The sequence below is a fragment of the Tigriopus californicus genome, chromosome 12 (assembly GCF_007210705.1).
Source record: "Tigriopus californicus strain San Diego chromosome 12, Tcal_SD_v2.1, whole genome shotgun sequence".
NCBI classification, from domain to species: domain Eukaryota; kingdom Metazoa; phylum Arthropoda; class Copepoda; order Harpacticoida; family Harpacticidae; genus Tigriopus; species Tigriopus californicus.
The window spans coordinates 17,113,392-17,136,005 of NC_081451.1; the positions used below are offsets into that span (position 1 = coordinate 17,113,392).

At 40.3% G+C, this 22,614-nt stretch overlaps 1 protein-coding gene across 1 annotated transcript in view; it reads right to left on the bottom strand.

Moving 5' to 3' along the window:
* The window catches only part of LOC131892413 (neuromedin-K receptor-like), a 54,023-nt gene extending 35,007 nt beyond the window's left edge, over positions 1 to 19,016 (bottom strand). The window contains exon 1 of the mRNA XM_059242279.1: positions 18,443 to 19,016. The gene's annotated coding sequence lies outside the window, so the exon portion shown is untranslated. The remainder of the gene's footprint in view (positions 1 to 18,442) is intronic.
* Positions 19,017 to 22,614: the final 3,598 nt, after the last annotated feature.

The following is a 22,614-nucleotide window of genomic DNA, read 5'->3' on the forward strand; positions in this document are numbered from 1 at the left end:
CTGTCGCTCCACTCTCCATGTAGGGTCTCTTGGGAGCTACAGTCCACCACAGTTTGGGCCATTTGATCCTTAGGGAGAATGGAAATTGGCTATCAAATCTGAGGCTGGGAACGAGCTCAAATCATCTACATCGAGCCAAGCGTTGAAGAATGACATTTTCATTTCCGATGTGTTCTACGCAGTGCATTTCCAGTTTGGCTCTTGGATCCAAGAAACAAGATCCATTTGTCATGGTAATTAATTACTATTGTCTTTGGTGGCGGGAAATGGCAGTGATGCTCTTTGGCCATTTTGCTCAAGGGAATCGAAAAATCTTTTTAATAAGTCCCATAAAACCAAGGACCAAATGGAACACGTTATTTCCTCTAGCCCAAATCAATGGTCGTTGGCATGAAACAGATGTGAGTTAAATCCGTCCCATTTTCCGAAATTGTTCTCCGGAATCTCACCTGATAGATATTTGGGCTCTAAAGTTCAATTTGGTCAGAAATGACCTGATCCACCTTAATTTGCCGACGCTGGTCCAAACAACTAGAACTTGAGGGCATCTCTTTGTGCTTTCGGGGTGAAATGAGAAAGCCGAGCTCCAATAATGTCTTTTATCTCTTGGTCAAGGCCATTTATTGCGTACTGTCTTCATTGAGGACTGTGCGACAAGTAATGAAGGGAAACAATTCGTTGTGAAAATAAAAAAAGCGAAAGGGTTCAAGAATCCCCGATATAAAATGCTATTAGATATTCACAGAGAAAGCAACAAAGCTATATGAAGGTGAAGCTCACCATCTGAGCTCATCACGTTGAAAATCAGTTCCAAATAACCATTTTGTGCGTGTTCCGAGCAATTGACTCAACAGTATCTAATCATAACTAGATATATCCTTACCATGATCAGTTTGTGGTATGGGAAACCCGCAATCATATGAGAGATTCATTCTGGATATGGCCAGAGAGTGAGTGCATCATTGATATTGGTGAAGCAAAGATGGGCCTTGCCAAGTGAAGACGTTACCTTCTTTGTTGATGGTTCTTCTATTTTGAATTATTTTAACCTATTTGGCTTTGGACTGCCAGGTGCTGAAGGTAGAACGTCGTCCGACCAGCGAAGCCTGCCATCACATCGTCCATTTCCAAATTATGATAAACCATGCCATGTCCGGCATCAGATTGGTTCTCTGTTTGTGGTAGTGGCTGACATCTAAAAGTTTGATTCAGGAAGGTCCAAAGGAGGAAAATCGAACCGCCTACCCCCCCTCACGTGAAGGAACTGGGCTAACCACTTCTCCACGCCTTCTTCCAATACTAGGCTTTGAACCCACCAAAGATGGCGAGATGCCTGGCCATAAAAACTCCATAATTTTTTATCGTCTTTTTTAAGCTCATTGTCATTTTAGTGTATTAGAAAGAAGCTATTCCATCTCAGCTTTGTACGTTCCATCTCATTGCCAAAGTCAACACCAAGGCGCTGATAGAGTTAAACAGTTAAACGTCTCATTGATGATGCCCAGCTATGACCATAGAAGGACACCACGAGTAAAGAAAAAGAAAGGAAGAGTGTGGATGATGTCCAACCGGATGAGTTGGCGCTCAATTCCGGGGACTTGACAGGTCATATCTCTCTTTTTTCTGACCATGATGCAACACAACACTGTTGTGAGCATGTCATTTATCAAAAACTTGACTGCACGAAGTTCTCCAAGGACTCTTGAGATGCCCTAGCACCAAATTCCCTTTCCCTTTCACGGTTTGAGGAATCAAGACCCAGGGGATCGCCATTGGAACGGAGTTTTCCACCCCATTTGAGGTGCATTTGCTTCAATACTAAACGTATTTGGATGTTTCTCGTCTCAAGGGAAGGTGGGAACAGGGCCTATTAGGGAAGGAATGAATGGTGCATCTCGCGTAAATCAGCCCTTTAAACTGGCTAATAAAAGCACAAGCACTTGTGCTGGAATTGTGCTCGAAACTATCTAGGGTATTTCCCTACAACCGGGATCGATCATTTCCTGCTTTTTCAATACCTGAAACCTAGATATGGCTCTTTTTTGAGGTGTGGTATAACTAGTGAGAACAGGTTTTTTTTTTCAGAAGGAGTAATGGCTGAGATTGTTCTAGGGGTAATTTTGTTCCAGAAGTTTTTCTCCATTAAGAACTTTTCTATTTGACCCAGGGAGGCCCGGCAGACACACGAACAAAAAATCCGTAAGCGAAGTCTAATGAAAAATGCGTGAAGCAAGATCACCATTCCTGAGGCGTATGGAATGCCATTTTTAATACCAGTCCCTGGGGTGACATCCCGAGTTTGCACTTCATTTAGTTATTCGAAACACGGCCCTTCTTCACCTTTCTTGGGTTACAATGGATTGCCAACATATTCCTCCGGTGAGCGAAAATATGTCATAAACCAAAAGTATGATGAGACCTGATAATTAAAAAGTTTGGTTGGTACTGGACGTTCAAAATGACCACTCGTGCAACCGTTTCTCATGCTTTTCCTTGTAACACCACGACTTGTGCCATTTTTGCTGGTACTTTTTCCTTCAAACTCCTTCTTCTTAAGATCAGTGTTATTTGGACTATTTGAACTTATTTCGCTACTGTAGCATTCTGCCAATACTCGGATTTACAAAAGGGGGTTTCGAGGGTTCGTAAACAATAAGCAATTGCACGTAGTGCAAGCGAAGACTTGTCAATTTGAATTTGGCGCCTTTGTTTCGCATGCTACTAATGTTTATCGTAAACAGGGAGCTCACACTCTCGTTCAAATTGTTGGTCTCACTTTAAACAAAAGAACAGTTCAATTCATTTTGGTGTGTTGCTAATACCGTTGAAAAAGTGTTCTAGGAGAGTTTTTCTGTATCTTTGAATAGAAATAATATTCATTCTGTGGATCACACCCGCCTCCAAAGTATGCACGCTCTATTTCGAAAATCATCATCTTTTTACGAACTCGTTTGAAGGCTCACATTGATGGAAAACATTATTTTCCAAAACCAAAAGATCATGCTGTGTTTAAGCTCTTGGACCAAAAACCAGTTCTATTTACACATCAAGTGAAAGCATTTGGTTTAAATATAGGAGGCGGTTGATTAGAACTCCCCCGTCGGCAAACACCACCTCTTACCTAAACAATAATGCAACAAAATATTGGGAAGAAAGGTTGTGTTTGTTGGTAAAATCCAGTCATATTTTATGGATACGTCAACGCATTGCTGTCTCAACATTTTAATAGAACCATGCCTTTTAGAGAGAGGACGATAATATTATTATTACGATTCATCCCATATCATGGTACCACTTGAATTTCATGCCTATTGTTCTCAGCTGCCTCTGCCGCTTGTTTTAGTTGGATTTTTGGTAGGACTTTTGTCACACATCATGCCAAATAGGATTTGTTCAGAGCAACATGGACTCTTGTGACAACAATTTTGCTGGCATTTTTTCCATGAGTAAATATCCCGAGCTATCCCAATAAAAGAAACTGGGAATGAGGTTACTTTCAAACTGCCTATCATCTCTGAAAGAATCAAAAGCTTGTCATCAACAAACGTGTTCACTTACTTCCACCACTGACTTTCCCAATCGTTATCTTCACTTGCCATTAGTGGCTGGAAATCGAGTGTTGAGATTTAAAGCGACGATATTTTAAGTTAAATCTTGATTCAACCAAAAAATTTGCTTATTAAAGAAAGATCAGCTAACGTCCCTTGGGGTCCTGATTGGACCGTCGTTCTCGGGTCCCTTGCTCTGATTGGCTCAGACATGGGCCCCTTTCTCTGACCAATAAAGTTTGTCCAAAAATGTGATCCTGTTAACACATAATCATTATTGACTAAACTTTCGACGAAACAAATATATATCAGTTTTTAGCAATTTAAAGCTTGCATCATAGATAGTGTCTAATGCAAGTAAGCTTAGTTTTCCATCAGAGAGGCTGAAGCTAAGATAACGTTTGGCTCATGCTAGCAACCACTAATTGTCCAGAGGTGCCAAGCCATCTGCAGAGATCCAAAATCACTTTCAATCAGAAGTAAATATGTGACTCTGAGAGGATCTTTCTGGTTAAAGCATCGTTCATTCAAACTATCATCCCTGGAGACCGGGATTGCAGTATTTTACACTTCCATATATTTTTTACCTTTTTACATCATATACCCATGCTCTTGATGAAAAAAGTCATCACTGTCGCTTGATTACGTATGGTAGGTATTCATCTAAACTGATATGCTTTCTTTTTATGTTGTCATCGCTAACAAAAGGTTCTCAACAAATGAAGAGACCATTCAGTTGACTAAATAGACTGAATCCATATCTTGCTGTCGACCTTCTTGCTCAAGATCAGGTATTCCAATCTTTTAATTCAACCTTGCTTCAGATACTGAAGAACCTCCAAGCCCCTGCAAGGCATCGGATTGAGCTTTCCAGTCAATGGATAGGAGTGATGAGGAGCTGATGCAAATACCTACACAATAATGGAAATCAAGTGGATGTTCCCACCATCTGGAACAAGGAACAAGAAGACTTGCCGAGTTGAATAGGGTCTCATTTCCCAGGTTCCCATGGTGCTTTCCTCGATCTCAAAGATCCTTTGCGAGACGTTGGAGATCAAGATTGGTTCCACTGCCACTCTTTCCCCTGAGCTTCTTCGCTCCGGTTTTGTGGCTTTAAGCCAAAGGAGAGGCCTCCACGAAGCCCGTCGTTGCGTGCATGAAAGTACCTTGGTTGTTTTAAATTGATAAAGTGACTAGCAAATGGCGAATGGGAGACTCCCATCAAGGTCCCTATTGCCAAGGCCTGGTGCAAAGAACAAAAAGGGGCCATTTCGAGGGTAATTCAAAAGCTCAAATGAGAATTTTGAAGAGCTCTCCGCGCCCGCATCGAGGTTAACTTCTGACAAAATGGAAGCCTTCTTCGAATTTCCCCAAACATTCATCTTAAACGGAACGTTCTTACTGTTTATGGAACCCTTCGTTTCCTCTAATGTGAATCTAACGATACCATAGAGACTTGGAGAGAGGATGGAGAAAAACACCCAGAGCTCTAATGGTGGGTTAACATACCATCTTTACCCAAGCTCATTCCTGGGTATAGTGTAACGGGACAATTTGATTATCTTTCGCTTAGGTTTCGACATCTGGGTTCAGTTCTATGAAGTCAGTGGCATCTGTAACGGCCACCAACAGATAGCGATTGATATGTGAGAACATTTCGTTGTTTCAGGGTGACGAAACTTAAATCTCAAAATCCACTGCTTGTCGTAGGTTCACCATATCGAGGGACCATGTTTTCAGTCATTTTTGGGTTTGTTTTAAACAAAACTCGCCAATGGATCGCAAAAGAAAAAGCAAACTAGTTGTGAACCGTAAAATGCGTTGGGATTGTCCTCCAAATATTGCAATTTCAATTGTACACAAGACCCCTCAGAATTAGATCCATTCTAATCTGAATTTTGACTGGGCACTTTTTCCAGACATGGCTTCTTCTTCAGAATCTTCAAAGATGTACTGAACTTCCCTCTAAAAAGAGGCATTGACAAAACCTTTGAATTGCATTTGATGACATAAGTGATGTCTCAACAAAGAATCTTTACACCATTGCCCTTTGATCTTACCAGAGCTCCACCTTTGCTTGAGAAAGCGTCACGTGTACTCAAGCACAACACACTTTGTCCAATTGTTCATTCTCGCCAGCATAAGTAGCCTATCATATTGATTACCCTTGAAAATGGCAGGTACTATCTCTCTCCTGGAGCATCACATAAGTAATAGAAAGCATCATCTTCTTTGGAGGAATATACCTCATTCATCCATCAAAATAAACGCCTTATCTGTTTTGCGGCAATGAACCTCCCAGATGTTCAGAGGTTGCGTGAGCCTCATTAATGTCTTGATGCGCTTGAAGGAGGTAAACGCGTGTACCGAGTGATGCCTCTCCTTCATCGCTCCATTCACATAGAATCCGTAATTGAAACCGAAGAACCTTAGCTCTTCCCATTACCTTCCTTTCTTCTCCTCTCTCTTTTTCTTTCTCTCTGCGACGGGCTATCGGCAATTTAGCCTCACGTCCCTCTAACATACTAATGAAATGGCCGGAACGTTATCGCTCATCTTAACCTCAGTGCCTTCTTTGAGCTCCCCAATAAAAACGTGATGGAAGAGGATGGAACTCTAGATCTAAGGGGCATTCCCGGCATTTCCTTCAGAGCTATCTTGAACATTGGCATGATGATATATGCCTTTGAAGCATTCTCACTTTGCCCTCTTCATTAACACCAGAGTGCTAATATCAAAGGTGTTGTGTAGGAAAAGGCCTTCATTTTCTTAACATCAACTTGAGCTCAGACTTGGTGGGCCCAGCTGAGGATTTAATGCATTGGAAATCGAGGAGTCCACGCTGAGAGTAGCTTTCACGGGGCGGGCCAGAGCTCGACGTTGTATGATGTTCTGACTTCTTAATTGTGTCTGGAAGTTATGGTTACTAAGATTCTTCGTTTTCAATGACGGAGAGAGAAATACCTAATTGAGTCATCCAATTTTCTTGGGAACATACAAGTTCAAAGACGAGTTCTCGTTTGAGATTAATGCCAGGTAAAATGGGTTCTGGTGGTGAGAGAGGCGTTCCCCAAAAGGCAATGGGTGTTTTTGCAATGAGAACCTTGATCACAATCCAGTGACTGAAAGAGATCAGAAAACCAGAAGATTGCTAGTTCATTAATACTCGACACCTTGAACCAAGATAAGCACTTTAAATTGTATTCATCAATTCGAAAATCTCGTGAGGAGACTAAAACGTATTCTAAAAAGGAGATCTACCATAACACTTTTAGCGTGTTTCTTTTTCCCGAAAATATTTATTTCATGGGGAGCTTTGAGATGGCAAGCCAATCATAATCAATTCAAGTTGGCTTGCAACACCTAATAGCCTTGATGTATAGATATATAGCCCTTGGTAATCTCTTCCATCATGGTTTCCTGATTTAAAAAAAAGTGTCTGAATTCTTAATTATTAACAATTCTTAAGTAAATTTCTGTTCGTGAAGATTACAAAGAAGCTGGAGAGTCTGAAAGAGAGCACTCCAAGAATGAAGTTTCCAGCGATGGTTTGGAGAGAAAAAGCACTATATCTCCCACAATTTGGCCCCTATTGAGAGGGATTGCAAATTTCTCTTTCATTTAGCTTCTATTGAACCGCCGATGTTCAAGGATCCCTTCGGTATGTTGTTTTCAAACTCAAGTCACACTCGGAGTCAAGACCAAGAATAACAAACAAATTCCATCCCAACCTTCACCCAGTCACCTTGCACCTTAATCAGGGGGGAGAAATTTCAATCCCAAACAAACTCCAAGTGGGCGATCTATCTGAAGAAGGTGGGGCAAAGTTTTCTAATTATGACTTGATTTGGGTTGAAAGGCCAATTGATCCATTTCAAACACAGATCTGTATTGAGGTCTCTTGAGTCTCAATCAGTCATTCAAACGCTCGAATAATAGAACGGAACTGGCTCAACTTTCGCCTCAGTTGCTCTAGTAATCGGGATGTCAAGTAAAGGAAATTCAAGGAAAAATGTGGTCCGGCACCCTGATTTTGGGCATCTTGGGGAGAGAGAACTAAGACAAACATCACAGTCAAGTCGCACCATTCGCCAATTGAATTTTCAACAATAGAGTGATTTTGAGCAAGTTGTGATACAAAACCCTACTAAATGAGGATATTTAGTGTTAAAAGGTGAACGCAGTGTCAAATTGGCTCAATGCCACAATGCTAATTGCCTAGACAAGCATGAAAAATGTCAAAATGTCAAAATCCAATGCATGCACAGTGCACAGGGCTGGGCATGTTGTCTTTGATTTTACTCCATGAAATAACGTCAGTTGTCCATGAACGCGTTTACTTGACTAGCCTTATAAACTCTGAATTCAGCTACCCCTAAGGTTTAGCACGTGGTACCACTTTGCAGAATAAATGATCAGAAGAACTCACAGATTTCCAAACAAACAAATTTTGAGTTGAGCATCGAGCTCTTCAAAACTTGAGCACTCCATATGAAGAGTACTGACATAAAGTACGCTATTGCATATTTACCAAAGGAAACTACCCACTCTTTCAACAAAGAACAAGGGTAGAGAATAGCTTAGTGAATTCATTGATAGTGTCATGCTAAATTGTTTGTTTTTTTTACTATGTTTTTTACTGATTTCAATTTTTCAAAGCATCGAAAAACTAGAGTATATCATTTGTTAACCTTCTTTCAATGATATCAACTATGAGTTTTTTTGTGAGTGCTAAAAAGTAAGCTACCGTCGAATGAGGTTATTATTGTTAATTGTTTCCATTACTCCGACACACCCTTCGGTGTATTATTGGAATATAGATTATAAGAAAAAAGAGATGAAAAGGACCGCACCCAAAGTTAAACCCGGAAATTGAGGTGAGAAAAGCAACGACGGAATAAGTCCATCAAATAACAACCTTAATATTTGATATTTTTATTAATCATATCACAATATCACAGAAGGGCAACTTGCCTCGTACGTCACTCCAACCACGCTAAATCATTACATGAGACTCTTGTCATACCCTTTAAATAAAAATTGTATCACTAAGGACAGCTATTACCATATGATCTGTTAGATTTTGCTAAAATAGAATATACACGTATAGGCACAATAATCTGATGTAAGCCTGAATTCCGCTCGAGGATAAAACTGCACATGTCTGTAGTATTTTAACTATCGCCTTTTTAGAGGTTTGACCTTAAAACATTTAGTTAACCATTAGCTTTTAAGATATAGACTAGGCGGCAAAATGTAACATCCATCATAAAAAGCATACAAACACCGGAAAAATAACTTGTCTACCTTAGCGATATTTTTACTCGAAAATATAACAATGAAAAAATGGGTCATGTCAAGGTCAATTCCATTTTGCCTTAACTTTGATGATTTCGAGGAAATTTATGACACAGTTAGACGACATTACCCTATCTTAAATCACGCTGTATTAAAAAAGTTGAATACGGGAGAAGGAATGACGTTGAAAATCAGTTTGCAAGGAGAAAATCAGCAAGGAAAATGATATGAGAGGATGGATGAAATGGAACAAGCTCTCATGTATTCTTCCAGTATGAATCCAATGCAAGCCCTACTTCAAGTAGGTACAACTAGCACAATAAGCCTGACCTAAAACTTGGCCCTTAAATCAGCCTTCTTAATTGACGTGATGTCGACTTTTGAGATATCCATGGTCGAGGTGAAGATAATAGGCGATTTTACGGAAAATGAAATAAAAAAGGCCTTTTGTTCATAATTCTAAATAATTATGATCAAAATTCGCCTTCAACTGAACTATTTAAAAAACGCGTTATTTGCTGAATACACCACGAAATTGAGGTTTTTGAAAAATGCTCCCTCTAAAAGTATATAGTCGATTGCTTAAAAACTCATCAAAGAGCGTGATTGCTATATGCAAGGTTACATTATTGGGAAATGTACGCGTACCTACATTCAATATTTATTCAAGACTTGAAATTTCCAACAGTTTTTCATGCATTGATTTTCTTGCTATTAGTCAGCCTTAGGCAATTTGTTATGCCAATGTCAGCAAAAATGATATTGGACAAAGTTTAAACAGCCTGAATCGAGAATGTTCATTGCATCTAAGGAACCTGAGGAACGCCCACCAAGTGCAATTTTATTCTAGACAATCCTGTCCTTTCTCCACTTTTTATATTCCTTGGTTCTTTGTTAAATAGTCCTTGGTCGAACGGGTTCGGTTCTTAGTGAGCCTTGAGGGAATCGTTTTCTCACGGTCAATGCATCAGGGTCCATCTCAAAGCCAGCCAACTATTTGAGGCTACCTTCGAAGCATTTCCAGAAGGTTAAAATGGGTCCAATGAACAAAGTGCTCGGATATATCAAGTTCACAGTTGTAGCTTATTGAACCATCCTTGACATTTTTTCACTGGCATTTTCCAATACCCATCGCTACATGGCAGAAAGAGGGGCTCAGCTTAACCCTGACATTGCAACACAAGTGACGTGTAAAATGGGCACTCTGAAGCTTGTTACTAGCTGCGCGGGGTGGGTATTTCATCACAAGGGAACTGAGTCCTTGGATTTGGACTCGTTTGAATAAATCACCCAATATGTTGGAGAGTGGGGAGCTTCAAGTACAAGCTCCTCTAGCAATGTTGTCACAAAAGATCTTCCAAGTGCACCCTGCATTTGTTGCACTTGACTATGAATGTGACAGATTATCAATGGTTTATTAAGGCAAAAAGGAAGGTAGAGTGTAGCCAGCCGAGTTGCCTATGAGGTGAGGGAAACAAGGCAAGGCTTTTCTCTCCATATGTCGTGGGTTCGGATCCCGTTGGCGTAAGTTAACCTTGGTGAGAGGAGACTTGATGCAGTGGCTACTGTAGATTCCCAGCTCAAAAGAGATCCCCCCTTAGACTCCATTCCCCAACCTTCCTTATGAAAACGTCAGAATGTCAACCACTCCCATAGACCTGTAGGTTATACTCAAAACACTGCTTATCTGAAATTTATACAGACAATGTTTGGGTTGGTTTCGCTAACCGGGCGAGACTCAGCCCTCAGCCTCTAGCAAGCAAAATACATCAAAAATATGTTAATCAACATTTCTTTGAGCCTTGTAAAGACAGAAGTTTGAACCTTTAGCTTGACATTTTATTCGCACCTCCCACCTTACAAAAAATGGTTCTACTTCAGACCATTGAAGGAGGCTTGCAAAACTTTTAATGTGGTTTGTGTGCACAGTAACATAATTTGCTCATTCCTTTTTTGTTCACCTTGCATACCAAGTTTTTCATTATATATACATTTTATACTTTTATTGGTTGGTGCTAGGGTAGAGCCCAGTCCAGCCACCAAAGCTGGCCATCACATAGTTCAATTTATTCTGATTGGCAGTGTCTGTTCAAATATGACCAATCTACCCGAGATGCAAATCTTCAAATCTGTATTGCAGAGTTTGAACCCTGTATGCATTTTTCGGGTAAGGTTAGTGATGGGATCAAATCAAATTTCAAATTTAAGGTTGCCAGAAAACGTGGAAAGTGAAAGCACCCGCCTCTTCCGTCGTAATGTAAAAAGCCAAGTTTGAGCAAAAAAGCAACCCTGTTTTGACGAAAGTAAAATCAGGGTTACTTTTGGGGCTGACTAACCAGTTTTGAACATACCACCAGTAATCCGAGCAATTGAAAATGTAAATTGGCAAGCCTAGTTGCAACCTCCCGTGATTATTTATTTGATTCCTATCAGGAGATCACGTCAAGTCATACTTTTTGACCCCCCCCCCCCCCCCAAAAAAAAAAAAGAAACGCTGACTAAGTAGTGTCTTGGCCGTATCAGGAGCATAGTTGAACAAAGGACCCTCGTCATGGGGGGAAACTGAGTTAATCAAGTATGCTACGTCTCCCATGTACAAGGTTAAAAACTTGAATTATTTCATCTTTTTTCATTCCATTGAACTTCTGAGCTTTGTATCAGTAAACTTTGTTCCAAGGGCTAAAGAGGTTAGGGAAATATTTCCCATTGAGCTTGAGTGCTCATTGAGTTTCACTGGAAAACACATGAAGTTAACTGAAGTAAAGATGGTTTGGAGTGCTCCCTTAGAACTCAAGACTCTCATCCCTTCTGCACCAGCTCTGGGCCTGGTTTGAGAGCATGACACCGCGACCAAGTGCCTGGGGTCTTCTGCGGCCTGTTTTTAAAGCTCATCTATGGAGTTAGGGGCTTGGACGTTAACCAGTATTAAACAACACTGACCAAAGTAGTGAATGGATGCTAATTCTGTGTCACGTCCAAGCCTTTACTCAGAGGTATAAGCATTTCAAAAACTCGTCTCTGGTGTCAAACTTCATCATATGGTCGGTAGATGGCTCCAGGCCTTGCCAGTAAAGAGGGTGCTTCAAAGATGGGTGTATGGGCTTTGCGCGCCTTAAATGTATGCAAACACCTCTCCTTATAACCACAAAAGAAGCCAGGCACTTCTAATTTTTAGAATGCATGGGTGGCTCTTGAAAGACTCTTTTGATCTGGGTCGTGGTTACTGACAATAAAGGGTGCAGCCATCAATCGGTTGCAATATCACCATTCCATGGTTACTTATCTAAGATGTAATAATAAACACAACAGGACCGTTATTATTACTGATATGATCAATCTGCCTGCGACGCAAGCTTTCAAACCAGTACTGCCAAGTTTGATCCACGCTGGATTTTTTAGGTCAAGGGAAGGTACATTTTCTGACCAGAAGAAATCCAACTTGTATCAAACTTGCCAGCTCTAGTTTGAGCCTCGAGCAGATTGGTCTCATCACTATTTTTTACTCTTCTTTGTTTTCATTTCGGGGTTATGATTTTCTTTCAAAGATCATTTTTTCCTGAGGGTTGTTGGAATCATTGAATAGCTCCGTTTTTTGCCATCATCAACGCACTCACATGTCTTTCCATTCTACACAAGATTAGGTCAGTGGTTCCCGTGAAACTTTGGCTAGAATCACTTAATCTAACGCTAATGTTGAAAGCCGCCTTGACACTTCTTTTTGATTTACGATCACGTTCTCATTAAAAAAAGGAGGAGAGAAAAGCAAAAGCGACCAAATGGAATTCTGATATCACATTAGACCAATGTTTTTACTACGTGTTAGCATAAGACACGCAATTTCAGCCATGACCTTGGCAGTAATTGAAGGTTGTGGCGCCGAACTAATCTTGCTTTCCCAGAGCAGATTTCAAATGGGGAAAACTGGTGAACAATCACTTGATAGAATTTGAAATGTAACCCTATTTCACAAGATATCGTTGCCAAATTTCACTCATGAAGAATTACTTAATTAAATGACTTGTTGAACTCTTGTTTGAAACATAATTCAACAATGCCGTCAGAGGGTGCTTTTGATAAACTTTGTATTTCATTTCTTCACAACTTTTGTTTGCAAACTAGTTTTGACACTCCCGAGTTGTGAATATTTCGTTGAAGAAGTCTCACTACCTCATTGAAGACCTAGAATATTAAACATTATCTTTGAGAGAAATGTAAACATTGAGAAGAACAACAATTTTTGTTTGAGCGTCACGACCAGGGTAAGACAAAGAAAGCTATTAAGGTGTTACCATTTCTACAAATATGAATTTCAAGGAGGCATACTTTTCAAATTGAAGTCTATTAAATTTCACCAATTTCGACAAAAGCAAAGTTTCGGATTTCCCTGTCCATGTTTCATTTCTGTGTAAGCAAGATTCGCAAAAGCATTCTCCGGAAATACCAAGAAATGAAAATACATCCTAAATTTCATGAAAGCAATCTTCAATGTATGCAAAAATGAATAGTAGGAGCACACTTAATGACATGGAATGGCAAAACAAGAAGATTGCTTCGAAGGAAACTTTAATAAAACAGGAGGTATTGATTCAGTTGAAAATAGTCCTCATCTTTAGTAAAAACTTGCATGAAGTAAAAATGACCGGTGTCGAGGGTGTATTCAGTTTGATTCCAAAATCGCACCTCTAGTGACGCTCCCAATCTCTTTTGTGGTCGAATTCCAAGTATGAGCATGCTCAAAACACGCTGTCGCCAATATCAATGTTTTCCATGACTTCTCGATTACGTAAATCAGGTCTAGAGCGGAATGTTCCATTAGCATTTAAAATGAGCCTTTTGATTCACCCAATGAAAGAAATAGGTCAATAATATAATCGATCATGTCTGGTGCTCTTCAAATATCTTCAGGGTGCATTGACTTAGATGCATTGTTATGCATGACTAAACTAATCATCTTTGATGGTGTGAACGACAAGTTTCACTGAACTCGTCTCAGTATTCCATGGTTCAAGTAAGGGCTAAAATGTATTACAAATGGAAGACTTTGCAATCAGGGTTAGGCTGAGTTCAATCATTCATGCTCGACTAACATACTTTATTCAGCTTCGAGGAATTCTTGGGAAACAAAATGTCTCGGGGAAAGTATCTTGATTCAAATTTCTGCAATATGTCAGAAATCTTGGAAAGCCTGATTCCGCTTGATTCAAATGTAACGTAAAAAGTTAGTTTTGAGCAAAAAGGCCACCTTGGTTTGGAGTAAGAAAAACCAGGATTACATACTGAGCCTGACTAACGGGATTTCGCCACGACACTAATAGTGTCAGCTGCCTTTGAAAATGCATTTGATGGAAGAAGTAACATAGAAGAGTAAAATTCGAGTTTGTTGTGGTGTTTTACTGCAGCTGAATCGGTAACCAGTGGACAGTGCAACTCTAGCTGATGGAAAGCAGCGCCTCTACAATCAGAAACTATACCCTAGCAGCCAGTCAGCTGGAATTCATTCGCTCTGAAAATTGGTCCGTCTGGCTAGCTCTCATCGCACTCTCTAGGAGTTGCTTCCTCTATGTGCATATTAGTAACCCCTAGTGGCAACCTCCCGTGAGTATTCATTTAATCCAATCAGTAGTGACCTCCCAAAAGCCAAGAGGTTGCGTGATGTGTGCTCATTTTGCAATGTCACTTTTTCAAGCTCTTCCATCTACTGGTGGGCGTTCTGTGATTGCTAGTGAACGTTTGATCCATGCACTCTTTTTCCCGGGCCTCATTCCCTTTTTGTCAGCAGAGATAATGTCTTTCTGTGCAATTTGAGTTATCACGTCAGAGCAATGATGTCAATAAAAGGATAAAGGCTCTCCTTTCCGTTGTTAAAAACCTTGGAAACAAAAACCACAGGGCAGAGCCAATCAAACGGCTCAGTTGCACTTCACTCCCACTTTCTAACAAGAAAGAAGTAAAAAAAGGCACCATAGCACCAACTGTAGATTGGATTTCAAAGGATCATGAACCATATCTGATGATGAGTTTCGCCAACAGGGTTTCCAGATGTTATTTTCATGAAGGTGCTGTGAAGGCGCTAAAGCCGCAATTTTGAACGCTGAATGAAGCATCTTCTTTTGTAAGTTATGAAAGACCTGACCCTTAGCATCCTTGTGTTTTGCCTCATGGTCAACATTTGAAAGTGCCAAATATGGATTTAATCCCAACACTTTGGTGATAAAAGTTTTTTTGTCAGGCATGATAATTCAATCAAAGTTCTGCAACATAGTTGGCATTCATCAATCCTTTGTCTCCTTTGTTTATGAGGATTTCCAAAATTAGCTGATCTGATCCATTACCTAATACTTTCAGGCATAAGTCATCAATAATCTTGCAATAATCACACACTTTCAGGTATTGTAATTAGGATCAAATCAAGGATAGCCAAACACGTAAACAGAAGTACAGGCTTTCATATGGCATATATTAAGATATCAATGACATTTCAGAGCATTTGGTTACCCAACATTGCGCATTGTTACATTTTGTCAGTAAACAGCTAGGGAGTGAATTCTTAAATAAATAAATGATAAAGGGCCCATGTTAGTAAATTTTGGTTCAAAAGAGCCTTTGAAATGGACATTTTGAAGCTGACGTCATCAAATCAGAATTTTCTGCAATCTCCCGTTCAAAGGATTCTTTCGAAACTCTTATGTACAATAACCGATGGAAGGCTGGTCAAAAATCAGAGCGCCCATCTTCGCCATATTATGACGTAAATAAAAGGACCTTGTTCATTCTTTTTTTTTAATCTGTATGTAAGATCTTACCAGATTCAACCATCAATAGTAAAAGATCTCCACCAACTACAAAAGTTTTGAGTCTTTGTCTCATTTTTGAGTGATAAGAAAGGACAAAAGGCAAAAAAAAAAGAAAGAAATTTATTGTCCAGAGTCTTCGTATGTCCTCGATTAAGAGTTCTCGACTCAACTGTGCGTGTTATTGCGAGACAAATGAGTTTAAGCCGATTATCTGAAAACGACAATACACTCTTTCTTGGAAATGCACCCATGGGACGGCGATCCAAGACAACCAACCCATCTCCGCCCACACGAGATTGCCATCTAATTGGACCGATGACTGGAGGTATTTTCATCTATTGTTCTTTCTGCACAACAAGTGTGTTCAAGGTAATCAATCTTTTTCATAACTCTGATGCTTTCTCACATCGGAGTACAAGGATCCATGGTATTGGGAAAACTAGTTTGGAACAGCGTTCTTTGGCATTTCTCGTGGTATTTCGTGGGGAGGAGGTGAAGGCTCATAAATAGTGGTTTGCTTGGGGTCTCCCGGAGAGAAGTTTTATCCGCATATCCGCCGCTAAATGTACTCAGCCAGGTTAGCCACATGGTGGTTCTCCCGAATAACGAGCTTACACCATCCCGAATGTGGGATAATAAATAGTTTGATTTATGTGGCAAAGAACAGGGATTTTGTGGGGAAACTAGAACTAAATGTACCTCCGAGAGAGGAGATCATGCTCGATTGACAACTTATTCGCCTCAAGAGATGCATTACATTTCAGGAGCCATGTCGAGAATGGCCCCCATTCCATTGCTGTGACAGATCCTGTGTTCACTACTAGGTACTATCAGTAGATTTGACGTTGTTTTGAGAGACTTGACATTTTCCTATGGAGAATTGGGATTACTCGAGCTTTTCTGATCATCAAAAATGGAATACGTTCACATTCATCGATCTTTCCAATCTTCGACGCGATTCAATATTTCTGAGCAGTGTCACTAATTGGCTATAGAGACCTCTGTACTTTCTTTGTGTTTGACTGTCTGGAAAGCCTTTTTGGATGAAAAGTTACACTTAGTAAGCAATAACCCCCCAACATATTGGGGTCGCGAAAGTAACAGGTTGGTCTTCAACAAGCAACTTTTCCGATCAGTTATTTTAGATTTTGAGCCTGCAGGGTGACTCAAATTGAAATTAAATCCTTGTTCGAGGTTGCTTGGTTCTTGAGTAAAGAAATAAAACTCAGGCACCCTGTTGACTGGATCGACTCGACCAGTGACACCTAGCGTTGAGAACAGACGTTAGAAATATGAAATGGAAAGACATCAGGAGGAATTCTATCGTCAAGCAGTGTTAACTTTTAATTTGAAACCCTAAAAGTAACGATAAAAGTTAAGCCATTTAGATAAAGATGTCTGGAATATGCGGAGCAATAATCGCTTTTCCACGGCAAATTGCATTAAGTCGGTGATTCCTCGCGTTTTCTGCTCCAATTTGCAAACGTAAACCTGTGCCTATTTCTTGGTAGCACAACCGTGCCGTTTGCGAGTTCATATCTTCATTGCTTCTGTGCACCAAAGAGATGTCTTGTGCTCTTAAAATGAGATCCACTTTTCCTTGGACATACAATCGCAAACATAAAAGTTCACTCCTCGGGACAATGTGCAAAAGATTTGAGCTTCCGAGAAATGGCGACGATCATGAAGAAGGGAGAAGGTCCACGGAGATGTGCAAAAATGTGCACCACCAGGTGTTCCTCGCCTCCTGGGTTTCAATGTCATTGCCAGCGAGGCCTGAGTGGGCCCAGTTCACTAATGCGATAATCTCTTTGGCCCGACAAAGCGACAAGAGAACACGATTAGGATTCAGGTCCAATCCGAACAGGATTGCCTTTGAGATTAAGATCCCATTAGCTTTTAGATACAGAGGCCATCTATGGTAGGTGGGTACTACACGATATAATATCCGCTCATCGTTCTGCGAAAGGGATTTTAGGAAGGATGTACGTAAAACGATCGGCTTTTGTACGTCGTATTGTCTCGTTCCAACAAAACGGAACGTCCACACTCTTGAGTCGGAATGTGAAGATAAATTGAGCATATTTAGTTCGCCATTATAGGATGTTTTTATTATGACCTATAACCAACTACCTTGTCAACTTGGCTGTAGTCGGCTAAGAATCAAAATCGTAAAATGAAACTAACCAGGAAACGACCCATTACAACAACAAAGAGGAAGTTTCGGGAATCAATTGGTTTTTGCTTTTGGCGATATTTGCAAAACCAGACATTAATGATAATGCTCCTTTTTGACACTCTTTTTGCAATTTTTGCCCCTCTGATCCGCATATTCTGCACATCCGTATTAAAAAGCAATCGCAAAAACACAAAGTGGGTGCGGTTTCTCTCTTTTCGATTCTAAAGATGTCCGTGTCGGTTGAGAAGGATTTGGCAATTAATAAGAGTTTGGCGCGTGGGCGACAATTAATAACTAAGTCTGATAAATGATGCACGCATCTTTTGACTCATGTGCGTCAACAGCGATAGCAGATTCTGCTATCACAAATTTGAATGGGGCAAACCAATTCCAGTGAAGCTCTTTCCAGGACATGGAATGTGGAAACGCGCACTTTTTCTTGTTGCATCTCTGACTATTGTCAAAATGGCCGTTCTACGCCTGAGCTTTCCTCTCACAAATGGCTCTAATAGCTAGCTGATGGGATCGGAGTACAGTCATTCCGCCTGACCACCACTCAAACTCAATTATCCACGACTTCTTGACAACGATACCCGTAAAAAATGAGCGAAAGTGGCCCTCACCTTGTTGAGCAGATAGTTAAAGGAATGATTCAACGAGCGAGGTCCATCAATGTCCCAATTGAGAGCTCCGAAATGCACCCACACACATTGGGCAAACTCTCCACAGTCACTCACTCACTTATTCACTTATTCACCAAGGGGAACAAGGATCACCTGGAGTTTTTAGCCCAACAATTGTCGTCCCGGAATGTTCCGTTTCCTTGAATCGTTGACGGAGGAACACCACCAACGTTTATCGCGAATGAGACCGAACTGAGAGCCGGCCAGCAGGCTTTTCTTTCCATCCGGAGGGCGAGGAAAAAAGAGAGTTTTAGGGATAGAGGAGCACAGGCGGTGGAAAGTGCCGAGGAACACGGTCTATGTGTAGGATGATGATCCCGATCCTTGGACGAATGAGTGAGTGAGTGAGCGAGTGAGCCCGAAGAATCGGGACTGAACGGCTGTTCCGTGGACAAGGACAGTCTTCAAGGGAACGAACAAAAGTCATGGAAAACTTCGCCCCGAGAACTTGGGAATCAGAGACCAGGTGTTTTATAGTCGGGACCCGTGTGATTTAAAGTACGAAATGCAAAACATTGATCAAATTGCTCCTGGAAAGAGTCTCTGCCACAATTGCTTTTGAGAAGTCACGCAAACCGATTCAAATTCCCCGCCAAAATTAACAGCTGGTCGAACACCAGTGTCAGCAAGGTCTTTATTGCATGCAGGCACAAAAAACTTACATGCTCATTTTGAGCTAAATGTCTCTCTTGAGCAAAATGAATTTTGCAATCTGATTTAGAAATTGTATCCGAAACAGCTATTTGTTGCAATTGTTTGCAAGGGCGAGGTAGGAATCAATTATGATTGTGACAAAAAATCAGGAATTGCTACAATGAGACACCCATCATCATATGGAAGCTGAGGAAGAGAGTTACGAGGTGACTCTGTAACAAATCTTGATGACATCTTTTTTAAATCTTGAACATCGGCCAGATTGCCTTTACCTTATTTCATTTTATGTACTTTTCTTTCACTCACTCACTCTTATCCACAAAGAACCTGCGTTGGAACAGACCTGCTTAGTGAAGGACAGAAGAGAGCAAAATCTTGACAACCCTGAAAGGCATGTCTTTGACAGAGGATTACTCTGAGGCAAACAAGAAACCATAACAACATCAAGAATCCTTACACAGGCAAAGATTGCCAGCCACAAAACTGCTCGTTTCTTGGGTTCCTTGGTAACCAGAGACTTTTGGCATTGACTTCCACCAAGATACGTCCCATCAAATATGTTTAAGTTCCAACATGTCAGGGATTCCCTACAGTCCAGATGATGGCTTTCACGAAACTTTTATTGACTGAAGAATAATACTCCTTGACTGCGTGCAACATAGAAACCCTGAATGTTAGTAGGATTCCACCCCTGTTAATAATAACTTGAATGAAGACCATTATAAATACACTAAATGTAGGTTTTATTGCTTAAGATCTCAAGATTGGTAAAAGAAAAAAGGATCAGAAGTGAGCTCCAATATGAATGAAAACGTCGTCATTTCAAGTTCAATGCTATAAGGGCCCTCATTTGCAACGTCACACTGCCCAAAGAAAACGGGAAGAGGCACGATAGATTGCTACATAAACTGCTCTGGCCTGGCCTTGAACGCAATTTCTTTTCCGGACATTATGTGACCCGAGGCACTAATTGAAAATAAGATTTTGATAGAATTAGTCAAAAACAACACAAACGCATTATAATTCAATAACAAGGAATTGGCCCCATCGGGCCTTTATTTGGTAGATGCTGAATGTCAAAGCGCCCTCTGGAGTGCAGAACGTAAAACATATTTCGTGCAGCCTAAGGGGGCTATTGGGACAATGAAGAAGGAAGAGGAGATGACGTCATTACAATTCTTTGGGAGGTCCCTAGAGCTTTACAGATCCAGGCCATATATTGAATTGTTCAACAAGCAATGCATTTTAATATAAGCCGCATTTTTATTCATAAACATACACAGACCATGCTTTAAAGCTTACAGAAGCGGTTTTTAGACCTATTTTTGCTATTGCAAAGTTTCCTACTTGATGTGTTTTTCAAATAATTTTTCAAAACCTGAGGAAGATTTTTGTCTAATCTGTTGACCTATTTTTTGGTCTATTACTACCTCCATTGTATTGAAAATGAGTTAAGTGACCTCCCAAAAAAATGCTGATGAGTAAAGTCAGACCAAACATGTTTTTACATAGAAAATATTTTTCATATGTTTGGGGATTTTGAGGACCAAAACATACTTTTGTCCATTTTGATTTTTTGCCTTTTTTTCGTCTTCCTTTTTCGTTTCCCCTAGGTTTGTCCCGATTATCCTCGGCAATTTGCACATGAATACCTGTTTCATCTAGGGTCCGTAGAGGAATTATATTTGCATCAAAGATGTAAAGCGGTCGTTCAGTGTGATCAAACGCATCTTCACAGACCGCCGGCACCAACTAAAGGAGGAAAACTTGGAGAAATTTATTGATGCAATTTTTTTGGGTGGGGGGTCGGAGGGTGTACCTTGCCCGGCCAGCAAAGGCAGCCATCACATAGTCCATTTTCCAAATATCAATAAGTAGTTTCAGGTCCGGTATCAGATTGGTTCTCTGTCTGTGGGTGTAGCTAGCGTCTAAACGTTTTCTTGAGAAAGGTTGGGGAGGAGAATCGAACAGGGAACTCTCTCAAGCTTGGAGACTGCGCTAACCACTGCACCACGTCTCTTCCCATTACAGTGTTTCTATGTAAGGAATAAATAAACGGGACAAAAATAACAAATTAAAACATTTTTGGTTAACGTAAAACCAACACATTTGTGTTGTTTTTAGAAACATGAACATGTCAATTTTGGGCCAAATATCCAACATATTTTTCGGAGCCTAGTGATGAGCAATCAGACAGTCCTGACCCAGTTATAAACCTACAAAATTATGATTACAATTAGACGACGATTTGTGCTTATTCATCTGCCGAATAAACTAAGCCACGGTTTTGATGAAATCTCCTGCCATGTTTTAAAGGCCATCAAAAATGAAATATCTGGTCCTCTCGCTCATTTAACCACATTGTCATTAATCTCTGGCTTCATCCCTAAAAACTGGAAGTCAGCAAAACTGGTTCCACTTTTTAAAGGAGGTGACCCTAACTGTATGTCCAATTATCGTCCCATTAGCATTCTCTCGTCATTATCCAAAGTTCTAGAAAGAGTAGTATATTACCAATTATTTTCCCCATTTTAATGAATCCCACTTGACCAACGCTCAGTTTGGATTCAGGCCAAAGCATTCATTACTTTTTACAAAAATATCTCAAACAAATCTAATTTTGAGTATTCTCTCGGCGTGTTCATCGATCTTAAAAAAACATTTGATTCTGTAAACCACAAAATATTACTCGCAAAAATGACAAAATATGGATATAGCGCTAATGTTGTAAAATGTATTAATGATTATCTTGATGATCGAACACAAGAAGTGATAATAGATGGAAAAGTGTCTGAACCTTTCAAAATGACCTGTGGAGTGCCCCAAGGCAGCATCCTGGGCCCATTACGTGTACTATTTCTAATTTATGTAAACGACCTCCCATGGGCAACTCAAGTTGACATAACAATGTTTGCCGATGATACGACACTCCAACATTTTAGCAATGACCTCCCTTCCTTAAAACACAAAACTAGTCAGTGGCTTGAAGACCTAACCGAGTGGTTTCAAAGTAATCGACTAGCTTTAAACTTAAACAAAACGAAAGCGATTTTATTTTGCCCAAGCAAATTTGTATTTGAGGATCTCGACATTATGGTAAGCAACTCCCAGATAGAGCAAGCTGGGTGGGGCCACCCAGAAAAGTCTGTAATTTTTTAGGCTTAATTGTAGACGATAAATTAAATTGGAAGCACCATATAATGCAAACAGAAAAGTCGGTAAGGAAAACACTATTCCCCGTCTTTCTGGCAAAAAAGTTCTTACCGATGATACTGCGCAAATCAATGTACGATGTTCTTATCAGAAGTAAGATGGAATACGGGCTGGAATTTTTCTCACATTCATCTGCAATAATCCAAAGGAGCGCTCTGCGTTGGATAACAGGGGCAAAGCGAAAACCACACACGAGTGGAATATGTAAAAGTCTTTCAATCTTAAAACTCGAACTCGAAGATCTT